Below are 21,773 nucleotides of genomic sequence, written 5' to 3' on the forward strand. Positions count from 1 at the left end.
CTGGGAACTCTGAAATCTCAGACTACCGACAGCAGTGCGTTCAAGACAACTGGGAACTCTGAAATCTCAGACTACCGACAGCAGTGCGTTCAAGACAACTGAGAACTCTGGAGAGAAAACAAAACTTGCTCCGACAGAGAAAAATCTTTTGAACGGTCATCCAACTCGGAATTTCAACTCGGGAACTCGGGCCTCTTTCCAGAGCTCCAACTTTCTGACCTGAAGATCACTGAAGTCATTAATTGACCTTGTATTTTTCCAAGATCCCAGTTGTCTTGAATGCACCAAAAGCCCACGGCAAAGTCAGCTCAAAACAAAGTTAAAGTGATGTAGGAGCAAGTGGAGTAATGAGTAGGTTTCTGTGTTTCCAAATGCCAGTGGAGTAATGAGTAGGATTCTGTGTTTCCAAATGCAAGTGGAGTAATGAGTAGGATTCTGTGTTTCCAAATGCAAGTGGAGTAATGAGTAGGATTCTGTGTTTCCAAATGCAAGTGGAGTAATGAGTAGGATTCTGTGTTTCCAAATGCAAGTGGTAGCAACTAGCTTTATCTGCCTTCCCAATGAAAACCAGGTAGAAAATTCTAACATTTATTTGAATTGAAAATAGATGTAGGTTTGTGGACGATGCACCACGCTGGCTTGTTGACAAAATGACAAAGCAGCACAGATCACTGTTCCATCTGATTAGGGAGCTCCTCCCCCTTTCACAGCATATTTGAATCCACCCAATCGTTTTGAAACCGGGCTCTGGGCCGCTGGCGAAGTCGGATCAACACTAAAGTGACGTAAATAGGATTCTTTGTTTTCACATTTAAAAAAAAAAGTGATTGATTAGATATAAACATTTTATCTGCTGTCCCAATGAAAACTATTTTGAAAATGAAAACGTTTATTTTACGAAAATGTATGTTTCTGGACAATGCACTATGCTTTCGCCCGAGGACATGACAGGCCATAGAACAGTTCAACTAGGGCCAGACTAATATACCTCCCTCATAGGCAGCGAGAGAGGAGAGGGGAGGAGATGGCCTAACATTGAGGACTGTGGGAGAGTTAGAATGACACCAGTGGTATAATAAATGGCAGTCTAGGGTCACCTCAGGTCTAACCCTGACCCTAACCCTGACCCTAACCCTGACCCTAACCCTAACCCCAGCTGATCTAGGGTCACCTCAGGTCTAACCCTGACCCTGACCCTAACCCTAACCCCAGCTGGTCACTGGCTTACTGGGGCTCTCTCTTGCCGTCCCTGGAAGGGGTGCGTCACCTGAGTGGGTTGATTCACTGATGTGGTCATCCTGTCTGGGATGGCGCCCCCCCTTGGGTTGTGCCATGGCGGAGTTCTTTGTGGGCTATACTCAGCCTTGTCTCAGGATGGTAAGTTGGTGGTTGAAGATATCCCTCTAGTGGTGTGGGGGCTGTGCTTTGGCAAAGTGGGTGGGGTTATATCCTTCCTGTTTGGCCCTGTCTGGGGGTGTCCTCGGATGGGGCCACAGTGTCTCCTGACCCCTCCTGTCTCAGCCTCCAGTATTTATGCTGCAGTAGTTAATGTGTTGGGGGGCTAGGGTCAGTTTGTTATATCTGGAGTACCTCTCCTGTCCTATTCGGTGTCCTGTGTGAATCTAAGTGTGCGTTCTCTAATTCTCTCTTTCTTTCTCTCTCGGAGGACCTGAGCCCTAGGACCATGCCCCAGGACTACCTGACATGATGACTCCTTGCTGTCCCCAGTCCACCTGACCGTGCTGCTGCTCCAGTTTCAACTGTTCTGCCTTATTATTATTGGACCATGCTGGTCATTTATGAACATTTGAACATCTTGGCCATGTTCTGTTATCTCCACCCGGCACAGCCAGAAGAGGACTGGCCACCCCACATAGCCTGGTTCCTCTCTAGGTTTCTTCCTAGGTTTTGGCCTTTCTAGGGAGTTTTCCCTAGCCACCGTGCTTCTACACCTGCATTGCTTGCTGTTTGGGGTTTTAGGCTGGGATTCTGTACAGCACTTTGAGATATCAGCTGATGTACGAAGGGCTATATAAATACATTTGATTTGATTTGATTTGATTTGGTCAAGGGTCACCTCAGGTCTAACCCTGAACCTGACCCTAACCCTGACCCTAACCCCAGCTGATCTAGGGTCACCTCAGGTCTAACACTGACCCCAGGTGATCTAGGGTCACCTCAGGTCTAACCCTAACCCCAGCTGATCTAGGGTCACCTCAAATCTAACCCTAACCCCAGCTGATGTAGGGTCACCTCAGGTCTAACCCTAACCCCAGCTGATCTAGGGTCACCTCAGGTCTAACCCTAACCCCAGCTGATCTAAGTCCACCTCAGGTCTAACCCTAACCCCAGCTGATCTAGGGTCACCTCAGGTCTGACCCTGACCCTAACCCCAGCTGGTCTAGGGTCACCTCAGGTCTAACCCGAACCCCAGCTGATCTAGGGTCACCTCAGGTCTAACCCTAACCCCAGCTGATCTAGGGTCACCTCAGGTCTAACCCTGACCCTAACCCCAGCTGATCTAGGGTCACCTCAGGTCTAACCCTAACCCCAGCTGATCTAGGGTCACCTCAGGTCTAACCCTGACCCTAACCCCAGCTGATCTAGGGTCACCTCAGGTCTAACCCTAACCCCAGCTGATCTAGGGTCACCTCAGGTCTAACCCTGACCCCAGCTGATCTAGGGTCACCTCAGGTCTAACCCTAACCCCAGCTGATCTAGGGTCACCTCAAATCTAACCCTAACCCCAGCTGATGTAGGGTCACCTCAGGTCTAACCCTGTCCCTAACCCCAGCTGATCTAGGGTCACCTCAGGTCTAACCCTAACCCCAGCTGATCTAAGTCCACCTCAGGTCTAACCCTAACCCCAGCTGATCTAGGGTCACCTCAGGGCTAACCCTAACCCCAGTTGATCTAGGGTCACCTCAGGTCTGACCCTGACCCTAACCCCAGCTGGTCTAGGGTCACCTCAGGTCTAACCCGAACCCCAGCTGATCTAGGGTCACCTCAGGTCTAACCCTAACCCCAGGTGATCTAGGGTCACCTCAGGTCTAACCCTAACCCCAGCTGATCAAGGGTCACCTCAGGTCTAACCCTAACCCCAGCTGATCTAGGGTCACCTCAGTTCTAACCCTAACCCCAGCTGATCTAGGGTCACCTCAGGTCTAACCCTGACCCTAACCCCAGCTGATCTAGGGTCACCTCAGGTCTAACCCTAACCCCAGCTGATCTAGGGTCACCTCAGGTCTAACCCTGACCCTAACCCCAGCTGATCTAGGGTCACCTCAGGTCTAACCCTAACCCCAGCTGATCTAGGGTCACCTCAGGTCTAACCCTAACCCCAGTTGATCTAGGGTCACCTCAGGTCTAACCCTAACCCCAGCTGATCTAGGGTCACCTCAGGTCTAACCCTGACCCTAACCCCAGCTGATCTAGGGTCACCTCAGGTCTAACCCTAACCCCAGCTGATCTAGGGTCACCTCAGGTCTAACCCTGACCCTAACCCCAGCTGATCTAGGGTCACCTCAGGTCTAACCCTAACCCCAGCTGATCTAGGGTCACCTCAGGTCTAACCCTAACCCCAGTTGATCTAGGGTCACCTCAGGTCTAACCCTAACCCCAGCTGATCTAGGGTCACCTCAGGTCTAACCCTGACCCTAACCCCAGCTGATCTAGGGTCACCTCAGGTCTAACCCTAACCCCAGCTGATCTAGGGTCACCTCAGGTCTAACCCTAACCCCAGCTGATCTAGGGTCACCTCAGGTCTAACCCTAACCCCAGCTGGTCTAGGGTCACCTCAGGTCTAACCTTAACCCCAGCTGATCTAGGGTCACCTCAGGTCTAACCCTAACCCCAGCTGATCTAGGGTCACCTCAGGTCTAACCCTAACCCCAGCTGGTCTAGGGTCACCTCAGGGCTAACCCTAACCCCAGCTGATCTAGGGTCACCTCAGGTCTGACCCTGACCCTAACCCCAGCTGATCTAGGGTCACCTCAGGTCTAACCCTAACCCCAGCTGATCTAGGGTCACCTCAGGTCTAACCCTGACCCCAGCTGATCTAGGGTCACCTCAGGTCTAACCCTAACCCCAGCTGATCTAGGGTCACCTCAAATCTAACCCTAACCCCAGCTGATGTAGGGTCACCTCAGGTCTAACCCTGTCCCTAACCCCAGCTGATCTAGGGTCACCTCAGGTCTAACCCTAACCCCAGCTGATCTAAGTCCACCTCAGGTCTAACCCTAACCCCAGCTGATCTAGGGTCACCTCAGGGCTAACCCTAACCCCAGCTGATCTAGGGTCACCTCAGGTCTGACCCTGACCCTAACCCCAGCTGGTCTAGGGTCACCTCAGGTCTAACCCGAACCCCAGCTGATCTAGGGTCACCTCAGGTCTAACCCTAACCCCAGCTGATCTAGGGTCACCTCAGGTCTAACCCTAACCCCAGCTGATCTAGGGTCACCTCAGGTCTAACCCTAACCCCAGCTGATCTAGGGTCACCTCAGGCCTAACCATAACCCCAGCTGATCTAGGGTCACCTCAGGTCTAACCCTAACCCCAGCTGATCTAGGGTCACCTCAGGACTAACCCTGACCCTAACCCCAACCCCAGCTAATCTAGGGTCACCTCAGGTCTAACCCCAACCCCAGCTGATCTAGGGTCACCTCAGGTCTAACCCTGACCCTAACCCCAACCCCAGCTAATCTAGGGTCACCTCAGGTCTAACCCTAACCCCAGGTGATCTAGGGTCACCTCAGGTCTAACCCTAACCCCAGCTGATCAAGGGTCACCTCAGGTCTAACCCTAACCCCAGCTGATCTAGGGTCACCTCAGTTCTAACCCTAACCCCAGCTGATCTAGGGTCACCTCAGGTCTAACCCCCTGACCCTAACCCCAGCTGATCTAGGGTCACCTCAGGTCTAACCCTAACCCCAGCTGATCTAGGGTCACCTCAGGTCTAACCCTGACCCTAACCCCAGCTGATCTAGGGTCACCTCAGGTCTAACCCTAACCCCAGCTGATCTAGGGTCACCTCAGTTCTAACCCTAACCCCAGCTGATCTAGGGTCACCTCAGGTCTAACCCTGACCCTAACCCCAGCTGATCTAGGGTCACCTCAGGTCTAACCCTAACCCCAGTTGATCTAGGGTCACCTCAGGTCTAACCCTAACCCCAGCTGATCTAGGGTCACCTCAGGTCTAACCCTGACCCTACCCAGCTGATCTAGGGTCACCTCAGGTCTAACCCTAACCCCAGCTGATCTAGGGTCACCTCAGGTCTAACCCTGACCCTAACCCCAGCTGATCTAGGGTCACCTCAGGTCTAACCCTAACCCCAGCTGATCTAGGGTCACCTCAGGTCTAACCCTAACCCCAGTTGATCTAGGGTCACCTCAGGTCTAACCCTAACCCCAGCTGATCTAGGGTCACCTCAGGTCTAACCCTGACCCTAACCCCAGCTGATCTAGGGTCACCTCAGGTCTAACCCTAACCCCAGCTGATCTAGGGTCACCTCAGGTCTAACCCTAACCCCAGCTGATCTAGGGTCACCTCAGGTCTAACCCTAACCCCAGCTGGTCTAGGGTCACCTCAGGTCTAACCTTAACCCCAGCTGATCTAGGGTCACCTCAGGTCTAACCCTAACCCCAGCTGATCTAGGGTCACCTCAGGTCTAACCCTAACCCCAGCTGGTCTAGGGTCACCTCAGGGCTAACCCTAACCCCAGCTGATCTAGGGTCACCTCAGGTCTGACCCTGACCCTAACCCCAGCTGGTCTAGGGTCACCTCAGGTCTAACCCGAACCCCAGCTGATCTAGGGTCAACTCAGGTCTAACCCTAACCCCAGCTGATCTAGGGTCACCTCAGGTCTAACCCTAACCCCAGCTGATCTAGGGTCACCTCAGGTCTAACCCTAACCCCAGCTGATCTAGGGTCACCTCAGGCCTAACCATAACCCCAGCTGATCTAGGGTCACCTCAGGTCTAACCCTGACCCTAACCCCAACCCCAACCCCAGCTAATCTAGGGTCACCTCAGGTCTAACCCCAACCCCAGCTGATCTAGGATCACCTCAGGTCTAACCCTGACCCTAACCCCAGCTGATCTAGGGTCACCTCAGGTCTAACCCTAACCCCAGGTGATCTAGGGTCACCTCAGGTCTAACCCTAACCCCAGCTGATCAAGGGTCACCTCAGGTCTAACCCTAACCCCAGCTGATCTAGGGTCACCTCAGTTCTAACCCTAACCCCAGCTGATCTAGGGTCACCTCAGGTCTAACCCTGACCCTAACCCCAGCTGATCTAGGGTCACCTCAGGTCTAACCCTAACCCCAGCTGATCTAGGGTCACCTCAGGTCTAACCCTGACCCTAACCCCAGCTGATCTAGGGTCACCTCAGGTCTAACCCTAACCCCAGCTGATCTAGGGTCACCTCAGGTCTAACCCTAACCCCAGTTGACCTAGGGTCACCTCAGGTCTAACCCTAACCCCAGCTGATCTAGGGTCACCTCAGGTCTAACCCTGACCCTAACCCCAGCTGATCTAGGGTCACCTCAGGTCTAACCCTAACCCCAGCTGATCTAGGGTCACCTCAGTTCTAACCCTAACCCCAGCTGATCTAGGGTCACCTCAGGTCTAACCCTAACCCCAGCTGATCTAGGGTCACCTCAGGTCTAACCCTAACCCCAGTTGATCTAGGGTCACCTCAGGTCTAACCCTAACCCCAGCTGATCTAGGGTCACCTCAGGTCTAACCCTGACCCTAACCCCAGCTGATCTAGGGTCACCTCAGGTCTAACCCTGACCCTAACCCCAGCTGATCTAGGGTCACCTCAGGTCTAACCCTAACCCCAGCTGATCTAGGGTCACCTCAGGTCTAACCCTAACCCCAGTTGATCTAGGGTCACCTCAGGTCTAACCCTAACCCCAGCTGATCTAGGGTCACCTCAGGTCTAACCCTGACCCTAACCCCAGCTGATCTAGGGTCACCTCAGGTCTAACCCTAACCCCAGCTGATCTAGGGTCACCTCAGGTCTAACCCTAACCCCAGCTGATCTAGGGTCACCTCAGGTCTAACCCTAACCCCAGCTGGTCTAGGGTCACCTCAGGTCTAACCTTAACCCCAGCTGATCTAGGGTCACCTCAGGTCTAACCCTAACCCCAGCTGATCTAGGGTCACCTCAGGTCTAACCCTAACCCCAGCTGGTCTAGGGTCACCTCAGGGCTAACCCTAACCCCAGCTGATCTAGGGTCACCTCAGGTCTGACCCTGACCCTAACCCCAGCTGGTCTAGGGTCACCTCAGGTCTAACCCGAACCCCAGCTGATCTAGGGTCACCTCAGGTCTAACCCTAACCCCAGCTGATCTAGGGTCACCTCAGGTCTAACCCTAACCCCAGCTGATCTAGGGTCACCTCAGGTCTAACCCTAACCCCAGCTGATCTAGGGTCACCTCAGGCCTAACCATAACCCCAGCTGATCTAGGGTCGCCTCAGGTCTAACCCTGACCCTAACCCCAACCCCAACCCCAGCTAATCTAGGGTCACCTCAGGTCTAACCCCAACCCCAGCTGATCTAGGGTCACCTCAGGTCTAACCCTGACCCTAACCCCAGCTGATCTAGGGTCACCTCAGGTCTAACCCTAACCCCAGCTGATCTAGGGTCACCTCAGGTCTAACCCTAACCCCAGCTGATCTAGGGTCACCTCAGGTCTAACCCTAACCCCAGTTGATCTAGGGTCACCTCAGGTCTAACCCTAACCCCAGCTGATCTAGGGTCACCTCAGGTCTAACCCTGACCCTAACCCCAGCTGATCTAGGGTCACCTCAGGTCTAAACCCTAACCCCAGCCAGCTGATCTAGGTCACCTCAGGTCTAACCCTGACCCTAACCCCAGCTGATCTAGGGTCACCTCAGGTCTAACCCTAACCCCAGCTGATCTAGGGTCACCTCAGGTCTAACCCTAACCCCAGTTGATCTAGGGTCACCTCAGGTCTAACCCTAACCCCAGCTGATCTAGGGTCACCTCAGGTCTAACCCTGACCCTAACCCCAGCTGATCTAGGGTCACCTCAGGTCTAACCCTAACCCCAGCTGATCTAGGGTCACCTCAGTTCTAACCCTAACCCCAGCTGATCTAGGGTCACCTCAGGTCTAACCCTAACCCCAGCTGATCTAGGGTCACCTCAGGTCTAACCCTAACCCCAGTTGATCTAGGGTCACCTCAGGTCTAACCCTAACCCCAGCTGATCTAGGGTCACCTCAGGTCTAACCCTGACCCTAACCCCAGCTGATCTAGGGTCACCTCAGGTCTAACCCTAACCCCAGCTGATCTAGGGTCACCTCAGGTCTAACCCTGACCCTAACCCCAGCTGATCTAGGGTCACCTCAGGTCTAACCCTAACCCCAGCTGATCTAGGGTCACCTCAGGTCTAACCCTAACCCCAGTTGATCTAGGGTCACCTCAGGTCTAACCCTAACCCCAGCTGATCTAGGGTCACCTCAGGTCTAACCCTGACCCTAACCCCAGCTGATCTAGGGTCACCTCAGGTCTAACCCTAACCCCAGCTGATCTAGGGTCACCTCAGGTCTAACCCTAACCCCAGCTGATCTAGGGTCACCTCAGGTCTAACCCTAACCCCAGCTGGTCTAGGGTCACCTCAGGTCTAACCTTAACCCCAGCTGATCTAGGGTCACCTCAGGTCTAACCTAACCCCAGCTGATCTAGGGTCACCTCAGGTCTAACCCTAACCCCAGCTGGTCTAGGGTCACCTCAGGGCTAACCCTAACCCCAGCTGATCTAGGGTCACCTCAGGTCTGACCCTGACCCTAACCCCAGCTGGTCTAGGGTCACCTCAGGTCTAACCCGAACCCCAGCTGATCTAGGGTCACCTCAGGTCTAACCCTAACCCCAGCTGATCTAGGGGGTCACCTAACCCCAGCTGTCTAGGGTCACCCTAACCCCCCAGCTGATCTAGGGTCACCTCAGGTCTAACCCTAACCCCAGCTGATCTAGGGTCACCTCAGGTCTAACCATAACCCCAGCTGATCTAGGGTCACCTCAGGTCTAACCCTGACCCTAACCCCAACCCCAACCCCAGCTAATCTAGGGTCACCTCAGGTCTAACCCCAACCCCAGCTGATCTAGGGTCACCTCAGGTCTAACCCTGACCCTAACCCCAGCTGATCTAGGGTCACCTCAGGTCTAACCCTAACCCCAGGTGATCTAGGGTCACCTCAGGTCTAACCCTAACCCCAGCTGATCAAGGGTCACCTCAGGTCTAACCCTAACCCCAGCTGATCTAGGGTCACCTCAGTTCTAAACCTAACCCCAGCTGATCTAGGGTCACCTCAGGTCTAACCCTGACCCTAACCCCAGCTGATCTAGGGTCACCTCAGGTCTAACCCTAACCCCAGCTGATCTAGGGTCACCTCAGGTCTAACCCTGACCCTAACCCCAGCTGATCTAGGGTCACCTCAGGTCTAACCCTAACCCCAGCTGATCTAGGGTCACCTCAGGTCTAACCCTAACCCCAGTTGATCTAGGGTCACCTCAGGTCTAACCCTAACCCCAGCTGATCTAGGGTCACCTCAGGTCTAACCCTGACCCTAACCCCAGCTGATCTAGGGTCACCTCAGGTCTAACCCTAACCCCAGCTGATCTAGGGTCACCTCAGGTCTAACCCTAACCCCAGCTGATCTAGGGTCACCTCAGGTCTAACCCTAACCCCAGCTGGTCTAGGGTCACCTCAGGTCTAACCTTAACCCCAGCTGATCTAGGGTCACCTCAGGTCTAACCCTAACCCCAGCTGATCTAGGGTTACCTCAGGTCTAACCCTAACCCCAGCTGGTCTAGGGTCACCTCAGGTCTAACCCTGACCCCAGCTGATGTAGGGTCACCTCAGGTCTAACCCTGTCCCTAACCCCAGCTGATCTAGGGTCACCTCAGGTCTAACCCTAACCCCAGCTGATCTAAGTCCACAGGTCTAACCCTAACCCCAGCTGATCTAGGGTCACCTCAGGGCTAACCCTTACCCTATCCCGAGCTGTTCTAGGGTCACCTCAGGTCTAACCCTTACCCTATCCCCAGCTGTTCTAGGGTCACCTCAGGTCTAACCCTTACCCTATCCCCAGCTGTTCTAGGGTCACCTCAGGTCTAACCCTAACCCCAGCTGTTCTAGGGTCACCTCAGGTCTAACCTTAACCCCAGCTGATCTAGGGTCCCCTCAGGTCTAACCCTAACCCCAGCTGATCTAGGGTCACCTCAGGTCTAACCCTAACCCCAGCTGGTCTAGGGTCACCTCAGGTCTAACCCTAACCCCAGCTGGTCTAGGGTCACCTCAGGTCTAACCCTGACCCCAGCTGATCTAGGGTCACCTCAGGTCTAACCCTAACCCCAGCTGATCTAGGGTCACCTCAAGTCTAACCCTAACCCCAGCTGATGTAGGGTCACCTCAGGTCTAACCCTGTCCCTAACCCCAGCTTATCTAGGGTCACCTCAGGTCTAACCCTAACCCCAGCTGATCTAAGTCCACCTCAGGTCTAACCCTGACCCTAACCCTAACCCCAGCTGGTCTAGGGTCACCTCAGGTCTAACCCTGACCCTAACCCCAGCTGTTCTAGGGCCACCTCAGGTCTAACCCTGATCCTAACCCTAACCCCAGCTGATCTAGGGTCACCTCATGTCTAACCCTGACCCTAACCCCAGCTGGTCTATGGTCATCTCAGGTATAAACCTGCCCTAACCCTAACCCCAGCTGGTCTAGGGTCACCTCAGGTCTAACCCTGACCCTAACCCCAGCTGGTCTAGGGTCACCTCAGGTTTAACCTTACCCCTCAGGTCTAACCCTAACTCTAACCCTCAGGTCTGACCCTAACCCTCAGGTCTAAACCTGAGGTCTAACCCTGAGTTCTAACCCTGAGGTGACCCTGAGTTCTAACCCTGAGGTGACCCTGAGTTCTAACCTTGAGGTGTGACCCTGCGGTCTAACCCTGAGTTCTATCCCTGAGGTGACCCCGAGGTCTAACCCTGAGTTCTATCGCTGAGGTGATCCCGAGTCTAACTCTGAGTTCTAACCCTGAGGTGACCCTGAGGTCTAACCCTGAGGTGACCCTGAGGTCTAACCCTGAGGTGACCCTGAGTTCGAACCCAGAGGTGTAACCCTGAGTTCTAACCCTGAGGTGACCCTGAGGTCTAATCCTGAGGTCAAACCCTTATTTCTAACCCTGAGGTGACCCTGGGGTCTAATCCTGAGGTGTGACCCTGCAGTCTCTAGAGCCTCTAGAGCACATGCTGCTGGATTATACCCCCTGTAGGCCCTAGAAACCCCCCCCCCCATATTATCCCCGTCCCCCCATATTACCCCTGTAGGCCCTAGAACCCCCATACTACCCCTGTAGGCCCAAGAAACCCCCCATATTATCCCCATCCCCATATTACCCCTGTAGGCCCTAGAACCCCCATACTACCCCTGTAGGCCCTAGAACCCCCATATTATCCACGTCCCTCCATACTACCCCTGTAGGCCCTAGAACCCCCATATTATCCACGTCCCTCCATACTACCACTGTAGGCCCTAAACCCCCATATTATCCCCGTCCCCCATACTACCCCTGTAGGCCCTAGAACCCCCCATATTATCCACGTCCCCCATACTACCCCTGTAGGCCCTAGGATCCCCCATATTACCCCCTGTCCCCCATACTACCACTGTAGGCCCTAAAAAAACATATTACCCCCTGTCCCCCATACTAGTAGGCCCAATAACCCCCATATTACCCCCTGTCCCCTTACTACCACTGTAGGTCCTAAACCCCCATATTACCCGCTGTCCCCATACTACCACTGTAGGCCCAGTTCACCTAGGATCCCCCATATTACCCCCTGTCCCCCATACTACCACTGTAGGCCCAAGAACCCACCATATTACCCCCTGTCCCCATACTACCCCTGTAGGCCCTAAACCCCCATATTACCCGCTGTCCCCCATACTTCCACTGTAGGCCCAGTTCACCTAGGATCCCCCATATTACCCCCTGTCCCCCCCATACTACCACTGTAGGCCCAAGAACCCCCATATTACCCTCTGTCCCCATACTACCACTGTAGGCCCAAGAACCCCCATATTACCCCCTGTCCCCCATACTACCACTGTAGGCCCAAGAACCCCCATATTACCCCCTGTCCCCCATACTACCACTGTAGGCCCTAGAACCCCCATATTACCCCCTGTCCCCCATACTACCACTGTAGGCCCTAGAACCCCCATATTACCCCTGTCCCCCATACTACCACTGTAGGCCCTGGAACCCCCATATTACCCCTGTCTCCCCATACAACCCCTGTAGGCCGTGGAACCCCCCACACTACCACTGAAGGCCCTAGAACCCCCATATTACCCCCTGTCCCCCATACTACCACTGTAGGCCCTAGAACCCCCATATTACCCCCTGTCCCCATACTACCCCTGTAGGCCCTGGTACCCCCATATTACCCCCGTCCCCCATATTACCACTGTAGGCCCTAGAACCCCCATATTACCCCTGTCTCCCCATACAACCCCTGTAGGCCGTGGAACCCCCATACTACCACTGAAGGCCCCAGAACCCACCCATATTACCCCTGTCCCCCATGCATACTACTACCACTGTAGGCCCTAGAACCCCCATATTACCCCCTGTCCCCCATACTACCACTGTAGGCCTTGGAACCCCCATATTACCCCCTGCTGCTTGCTCTTTAAAAGTACTTACCTCTCCATCTTAAATAAGAATGCTCCATTAAAAAATGTAGGACTAAGAACAGATATAGCCCTTGGTTCACCGCAGACTTGACTGCCCTTGAGCAACTCCACCTCACCACCAACACCACCATCTCTCCACCTCTCCACCACCTCTCCACCTCTCCACCACCACCACCTCTCCACCATCTCACCACCACCACCTCACCATCACCACCACCTCACCATCACCACCACCACCACCACCTCACCACCTCTCCACCACCACCACCTCTCCACCATCTCACCACCACCACCTCACCATCACCACCACCTCACCATCACCACCACCACCACCACCTCACCACCTCACCACCACCACCTCTCCACCACCACCTCACCACCACCACGTCTCCACCACCACCACCACCATCACCATCTCTGCACCACCACCACCTCTCCACCACCACCACCACCACCTCTTCACCACCACCACCATCTCTCCACCACCACCACCATCTCTCCACCACCACCACCACCTCTCCACCACCACCTCTTCACCACCACCACCATCTCTCCACCACCACCACCTCTCCACCACCACCTCACCACCTCTCCACCACCACCTCTTCACCACCACCACCATCTCTCCACCACCACCACCTCTCCACCACCACCTCACCATCACCACCACCCCCTCACCACCACCTCTCCACCTCACCACCACCACCACCACCACCACCACCTCATCACCACCACCACCACCACCACCACCTCATCACCACCTCTCTACCACCTCTCCACCACCTCACCAACACCACCTCACCACCACCACCTCACCTCTCCACCACCACCACCCTCCACCACCACCACCATCACCATCTCTGCACCACCACCACCTCTCCACCACCATCACCATCTCTGCACCACCACCACCTCTCCACCACCACCTCTCCACCACCACCACCACCACCTCTCCACCACCTCACCACCTCTCCAACACCACCACCACCACCTCTCCACCACCTCACCACCTCTCCACCACCACCACCACCACCACCTCTCCACCACCACCTCTCCACCACCACCACCATCACCATCTCTGCACTACCACCACCTCTCCACCACCACCTCTCCACCACCACCACCACCACCACCTCTCCACCACCTCACCACCTCACCACCTCTCCAACACCACCACCACCACCAACACCACCGCCACCACCTCTCCACCACCTCACCACCACCACCACCACCTCTCCACCACCTCACCACCTCTCCAACACCACCACCACCACCTCTCCACCACCTCACCACCACCACCACCACCACCACCTCTCCACCACCTCACCACCTCACCACCTCTCCAACACCACCACCACCACCTCTCCACCACCACCTCTCCACCACCTCACCACCACCACCACCACCACCACCACCACCTCTCCACCACCGGTGAGTTCAAATACTCTTTAGAGGTCAGAAGGTACTCACACTCAGATCATACAAAAGAAAAACATCAAATTCTCTGCAAAATGACTCCCTTTCATTTCCATCCAGGCGGTGAAGTTCAGCTGAGAGGTCTGTGTTGTCTGCCTGGCGACAGAGTCCACTGGGTCTGATTGGCCCGTGGGTCTGCAGGTGGAGGGCTGAGGAGGAATGGCACTGCTGAGCGGTCTCTTCCTCTTTCTTCTCCCCCTCCTCTCCTCTCCCTCCCTCTCTCTCCCCCTCCCTCCTCTCCTCTCCTCTCTCCCCCCTCCCTCCCTCCCTCCCTCCCCCTCCCTCCCTCCCTCCCTCCCTCCCCCTCTCCCTCCCTCCCTCCCTCCCTCCCTCCCTCCCTCCCTCCTCCTCCCTCCTCCCTCCCTCCCTCCCTCCCTCTCTCTCCTCTCCCTCCCTCCCTCCCTCCCTCCCTCCCTCCCTCCCTCCCTCCCTCCCTCTCCTCTCCTCCCTCTCCCTCCCTCCCTCCCCCTCCCTCCCTCCCTCCCTCCCTCCCTCCCTCCCTCCCTCCCTCCCTCCCTCTCCTCCCTCCCTCCCCTCCCTCCCTCCCCTCCCTCCCCTCCCCTCTCCCTCCCTCCCTCCCTCCCTCCCTCTCTCCCTCTCCTCTCCTCTCTCCCTTCCTCCCTCCCTCCTCCCTCTCCTCCCTCCCTCTCCTCTCTCCTCCCTCCTCCCTCCCTCCCTCCCTCCCTCCCTCCCTCCCTCCCTCCCTCCTCCCTCCTCTCCTCTCTCTCCCTCCCTCTCTCCCTCCCTCCCTCCCTCCCTCCCTCCCTCCCTCCCTCCTCTCTCCTCTCCTCTCCTCTGTCCCTTCCTCTGTCCCTCCTTCCCTCTCCTCTCCTCTCCTCTCCCTCCCTCTCTCCCCTCCCTCCCTCCCTCTCTCCTGTCCCTCCCTCCCTCCCTCCCTCCCTCCCTCCCTCCCTCCCTCCCTCCCTCCCTCCCTCCCTCCCTCCCTCCCCTCCCTCCCTCCCTAACCCTCCCTCCCTCTCTCCTCTCCTCTCCTCTGTCCCTTCCTCTGTCCCTCCCTCCCTCCCTCTCTTTTTTCTCCTCTCCTCTCCCTATCAGTTCTAACCCTCCCTATCACTCTCTTCTCTTGTCTCCTCTCCGCTCCGTTCCCCTCCCTCCCTCTCCCCCTTACTACCTTCCTCCCTCCAGACCAGCAGGCTAGCCAGCACCAGCCAGTAACAAGTCTCTCCCCCTCTCTGTCTCCCTCCCTCTCCCCCTCCCTGTCTCCCTCCCTCCTCTCAGAGCAGCAGAGGAAGGCTTGTTGTCCTCCCTCCCTCTCAGAGCAGCAGTTTAACCAGCCAGTAACAGGGGAAGTCTTGTTGTCCTCCCTCCCTCTCAGAGCAGCAGTTTAACCAGCCAGTAACAGAGGAAGGCTTGTTGTCCTCCCTCCCTCTTAGAGCAGCAGTTTAACCAGCCAGTAACAGAGGAAGGCTTGTTGTCCTCCCTCAATCTCAGAGCAGCAGTTTATCCAGCCAGTAACAGAGGAAGGCTTGTTGTCCTCCCTCTAAGAGCAGCAGTTTAACCAGCCAGTAACAGAGGAAGGCTTGTTGTCCTCCCTCTCAGAGCAGCAGTTTAACCAGCCAGTAACAGAGGAAGGCTTGTTGTCCTCCCTCCCTCTCAAAGCAGCAGTTTTACCAGCCAGTAACAGAGGAAGGCTTGTTGTCCTCCCTCCCTCCCTCTCAGAGCAGCAGTTTAACCAGCCAGTGACAGAGGAAGGCTTGTTGTCCTCCCTCTCAGAGCAGCAGTTTAACCAGCCAGTAACAGAGGAAGGCTTGTTGTCCTCCATCCCTCTCAAAGCAGCAGTTTAACCAGCCAGTAACTGAGGAAGGCTTGTTGTCCTCCCTCCCTCCCTCCCTCTCAGAGCAGCAGTTTAACCAGCCAGTAACAGAGGAAGGCTTGTTGTCCTCCCTCTCAGGGCAGCAGTTTAACCAGCCAGTAACAGAGGAAGGCTTGTTGTCCTCCCTCCCCCTCAAAGCAGCAGTTTAACCAGCCAGTAAATGAGGAAGGCTTGTTGTCCTCCCTCCCTCTCAGAGCAGCAGTTTAACCAGCCAGTAACAGAGGAAGGCTTGTTGTCCTCCCTCTCAGAGCAGCAGTTTAACCAGCCAGTAACAGGGGAAGTCTTGTTGTCCTCCCTCCCTCTTAGAGCAGCAGTTTAACCAGCCAGTAACAGAGGAAGGCTTGTTGTCCTCCCTCCTCCCTCCCTCCCTCCCTCCCTCCCTCCCTCCCTCCCTCCCTCCCTCCCTCCCTCCCTCCCTCCCTCCCTCCCTCCCTCCCTCTCAGAGCAGCAGTTTAACCAGCCAGTAACAGAGGAAGGCTTGTTGTCCTCCCTCCCTCCCTCCCTCCCTCCCTCCCTCCCTCCCTCCCTCCCTCCCTCCCTCCCTCCCTCCCTCCCTCCCTCCCTCCCTCCCTCCCTCCCTCCCTCCCTCCCTCCCTCTCAGAGCAGCAGTTTAACCAGCCAGTAACAGAGGAAGGCTTGTTGTCCTCCCTCTCAAAGCAGCAGTTTAACCAGCCAGTAACAGAGGAAGGCTTGTTGTCCTCCCTCCCTCTCAAAGCAGCAGTTTAACCAGCCAGTAAATGAGGAAGGCTTGTTGTCCTCCCTCCTTCTCAGAGCAGCAGTTTAACCAGCCAGTAACAGAGGAAGGCTTGTCGTCCTCCCTCTCAGAGCAGCAGTTTAACCAGCCAGTAACAGAGGAAGGCTTGTTGTCCTCCCTCCCTCTCAGAGCAGCAGTTTAATCAGCCAGTAACAGAGGAAGGCTTGTTGTCCTCCCTCTCAGGGCAGCAGTTTAACCAGCCAGTAACAGAGGAAGGCTTGTTGTCCTCCCTCTCAGGGCAGCAGTTTAACCAGCCAGTAACAGAGGAAGGCTTGTTGTCCTCCCTCCCTCTCAAAGCAGCAGTTTAACCAGCCAGTAACTGAGGAAGGCTTGTTGTCCTCCCTCCCTCTCAAAGCAGCAGTTTAACCAGCCAGTAACAGAGGAAGGCTTGTTGCCCTCCCTCCCTCTCAGAGCAGCAGTTTAACCAGCCAGTAACAGGGGAAGGCTTGTTGTCCTCCCTCCCTCTCAGAGCAGCAGTTTAACCAGCCAGTAACAGAGGAAGGCTTGTTGTCCTCCCTCTCAGGGCAGCAGTTTAACCAGCCAGTAACAGAGGAAGGCTTGTTGTCCTCCCTCACTCCCTCCCTCCCTCTCAGAGCAGCAGTTTAACCAGCCAGTAACAGAGGAAGGCTTGTTGTCCTCCCTCTCAAAGCAGCAGTTTAACCAGCCAGTAACAGAGGAAGGCTTGTTGTCCTCCCTCTCAGGGCAGCAGTTTAACCAGCCAGTAACAGAGGAAGGCTTGTTGTCCTCCCTCCCTCTCAAAGCAGCAGTTTAACCAGCCAGTAAATGAGGAAGGCTTGTTGTCCTCCCTCCCTCTCAGAGCAGCAGTTTAACCAGCCAGTAACAGAGGAAGGCTTGTTGTCCTCCCTCTCAGAGCAGCAGTTTAACCAGCCAGTAACAGAGGAAGGCTTGTTGTCCTCCCTCTCAGAGCAGCAGTTTAACCAGCCAGTAACAGAGGAAGGCTTGTTGTCCTCCCTCCCTCTCAGAGCAGCAGTTTAACCAGCCAGTAACAGAGGAAGGCTTGTTGTCCTCCCTCCCTCTCAGAGCAGCAGTTTAACCAGCCAGTAACAGAGGAAGGCTTGTTGTCCTCCCTCTCAGAGCAGCAGTTTAACCAGCCAGTAACAGGGAAGTCTTGTTGTCCTCCCTCCCTCTTAGAGCAGCAGTTTAACCAGCCAGTAACAGAGGAAGGCTTGTTGTCCTCCCTCCCTCCCTCCCTCTCAGAGCAGCAGTTTAACCAGCCAGTAACAGAGGAAGGCTTGTTGTCCTCCCTCTCAAAGCAGCAGTTTAACCAGCCAGTAACAGAGGAAGGCTTGTTGTCCTCCCTCTCAGGGCAGCAGTTTAACCAGCCAGTAACAGAGGAAGGCTTGTTGTCCTCCCTCCCTCTCAAAGCAGCAGTTTAACCAGCCAGTAAATGAGGAAGGCTTGTTGTCCTCCCTCCCTCTCAGAGCAGCAGTTTAACCAGCCAGTAACAGAGGAAGGCTTGTTGTCCTCCCTCTCAGAGCAGCAGTTTAACCAGCCAGTAACAGAGGAAGGCTTGTTGTCCTCCCTCTCAGAGCAGCAGTTTAACCAGCCAGTAACAGAGGAAGGCTTGTTGTCCTCCCTCTCAGAGCAGCAGTTTAACCAGCCAGTAACAGAGGAAGGCTTGTTGTCCTCCCTCCCTCTCAGAGCAGCAGTTTAACCAGCCAGTAACAGAGGAAGGCTTGTTGTCCTCCCTCTCAGAGCAGCAGTTTAACCAGCCAGTAACAGAGGAAGGCTTGTTGTCCTCCCTCTCAGAGCAGCAGTTTAACCAGCCAGTAACAGAGGAAGGCTTGTTGTCCTCCCTCCCTCTCAGAGCAGCAGTTTATCCAGCCAGTAACAGAGGAAGGCTTGTTGTCCTCCCTCTCAGGGCAGCAGTTTAACCAGCCAGTAACAGAGGAAGGCTTGTTGTCCTCCCTCTCAAAGCAGCAGTTTAACCAGCCAGTAACTGAGGAAGGCTTGTTGTCCTCCCTCCCTCTCAAAGCAGCAGTTTAACCAGCCAGTAACAGAGGAAGGCTTGTTGCCCTCCCTCCCTCTCAGAGCAGCAGTTTAACCAGCCAGTAACAGGGGAAGGCTTGTTGTCCTCCCTCCCTCTCAGAGCAGCAGTTTAACCAGCCAGTAACAGAGGAAGGCTTGTTGTCCTCCCTCTCAGGGCAGCAGTTTAACCAGCCAGTAACAGAGGAAGGCTTGTTGTCCTCCCTCCCTCCCTCCCTCCCTCCCTCTCAGAGCAGCAGTTTAACCAGCCAGTAACAGAGGAAGGCTTATTGTCCTCCCTCTCAAAGCAGCAGTTTAACCAGCCAGTAACAGAGGAAGGCTTGTTGTCCTCCCTCTCAGGCAGCAGCAGTTTAACCAGCCAGTAACAGAGGAAGGCTTGTTGTCCTCCCTCCCTCTCAAAGCAGCAGTTTAACCAGCCAGTAAATGAGGAAGGCTTGTTGTCCTCCCTCCCTCTCAGAGCAGCAGTTTAACCAGCCAGTAAGAGAGGAAGGCTTGTTGTCCTCCCTCTCAGAGCAGCAGTTTAACCAGCCAGTAACAGAGGAAGGCTTGTTGTCCTCCCTCTCAGAGCAGCAGTTTAACCAGCCAGTAACAGAGGAAGGCTTGTTGTCCTCCCTCTCAGAGCAGCAGTTTAACCAGCCAGTAACAGAGGAAGGCTTGTTGTCCTCCCTCCCTCTCAGAGCAGCAGTTTAACCAGCCAGTAACAGAGGAAGGCTTGTTGTCCTCCCTCCCTCTCAGAGCAGCAGTTTATCCAGCCAGTAACAGAGGAAGGCTTGTTGTCCTCCCTCTCAGGGCAGCAGTTTAACCAGCCAGTAACAGAGGAAGGCTTGTTGTCCTCCCTCTCAGGGCAGCAGTTTAACCAGCCAGTAACAGAGGAAGGCTTGTTGTCCTCCCTCCCTCTCAAAGCAGCAGTTTAACCAGCCAGTAACAGAGGAAGGCTTGTTGTCCTCCCTCCCTCTCAAAGCAGCAGTTTAACCAGCCAGTAACAGAGGAAGGCTTGTTGTCCTCCCTCTCAGAGCAGCAGTTTAACCAGCCAGTAACAGAGGAAGGCTTGTTGTCCTCCCTCTCAGAGCAGCAGTTTAACCAGCCAGTAACAGAGGAAGGCTTGTTGTCCTCCCTCTCAGGGCAGCAGTTTAACCAGCCAGTAACAGAGGAAGGCTTGTTGTCCTCCCTCTCAGGGCAGCAGTTTAACCAGCCAGTAACTGAGGAAGGCTTGTTGTCCTCCCTCCCTCTCAGAGCAGCAGTTTAACCAGCCAGTAACAGAGGAAGGCTTGTTGTCCTCCCTCTCAGAGCAGCAGTTTAACCAGCCAGTAACAGAGGAAGGCTTGTTGTCCTCCCTCTCAGAGCAGCAGTTTAACCAGCCAGTAACAGAGGAAGGCTTGTTGTCCTCCCTCTCAGAGCAGCAGTTTGGGGTACGATGGGGAACGATGGTGTGGCCAGCTCCCTGCCAGTTCCAGCATGGGTTCTGTGATATTTGATAAACCTGTCACACCCCTCCTTCCTTCCCTCCCTCCCTCGCCAAAGAGAGAGGGAGAGAAACCCAGCAACCCAGAGACAGGCAACACAATGGCTGATTGATATTCAAACTATGAACTGAATTTCAATTCACTTCCTGAATCGTGAACTGACTTGACCCCAACCATTGTGCAATCCAACAACAACCCACAGCAAGGGTCCCCAGTCCTCCTAGAGATACCCCACCACCCTCCATCACTACCCACAGCAAGGGTCCCCAGTCCTCCCAGAGATACCCCACCACCCTCCATCACTACCCACAGCAAAGGTCCCCAGTCCTCCCAGAGATACCCCACCACCCTCCATCACCACCCACAGCAAGGGTCCCCAGTCCTCCCAGAGATACCCCACCACCCTCCATCACCACCCACAGCAAGGGTCCCCAGTCCTCCCAGAGATACCCCACCACCCTCCATACCACCCACAGCAAGGGTCCCCAGTCCTCCCAGAGATACCCCACCACCCTCCATCACCACCCACAGCAAGGGTCCCCAGTCCTCCCAGAGATACCCGACCACCCTCCATCACTACCCACAGCAAGGGTCCCCAGTCCTCCCAGAGATACCCCACCACCCTCCATCACCACCCACAGCAAGGGTCCCCAGTCCTCCTATAGATACCCCACCACCCTCCATCACCACCCACAGCAAGGGTCCCCAGTCCTCCCAGAGATACCCCACCACCCTCCATCACCACCCACAGCAAGGGTCCCCAGTCCTCCTATAGATACCCCACCACCCTCCATCACCACACACAGCAAGGGTTGTGTCAGCGTGTGTTGTGTCAGTGTGTGTTGTGTCAGTGTGGCAGTGTGTGTTGTGTCAGTCTGTCAGTGTCAGTGTGTGTTGTGTCAGTGTGTGTTGTGTCAGTGTGTGTTGTGTCAGCGTGTGTTGTGTCAGTGTGTGTTGTGTCAGCGTGTCAGTGTGTGTTGTGACCACTACTATCTACTATAGACCACATCTACTATAAGCCTGACCACATCTACTATAAGCCTGACCACATCTACTATAGACCATATCTACTATAGACCACATCTACTATAGACCATATCTACAATAACCCTGACAACATCTACTATAGACCACATCTACTATAGACCACATCTACTATAACCCTGACCACATTTACTATAGACCACATCTACTATAGACCACATCTACTATAACCCTGACCACATTTACTATAGACCACATCTAGTATAGACCACATCTACTATAACCCTGACCACATCTACTACAACCCTGACCACATCTACTATAACCCTGACTACATCTACTATAGACCACATCTACTGTAGACCACATCTACTATAACCCTGACCACATCTGCTATAACCCTGACCACATTTACTATAGACCACATCTACTATTGACAACATCTACTATAACCCTGACCACATCTACTATAACCCTGACCACATCTACTATAACCCTGACCACATCTACTATAGACCACATCTAC

This window comes from Oncorhynchus tshawytscha, unplaced genomic scaffold (assembly GCF_018296145.1).
Source record: "Oncorhynchus tshawytscha isolate Ot180627B unplaced genomic scaffold, Otsh_v2.0 Un_contig_1588_pilon_pilon, whole genome shotgun sequence".
Classification (NCBI taxonomy): Eukaryota; Metazoa; Chordata; class Actinopteri; order Salmoniformes; family Salmonidae; genus Oncorhynchus; species Oncorhynchus tshawytscha.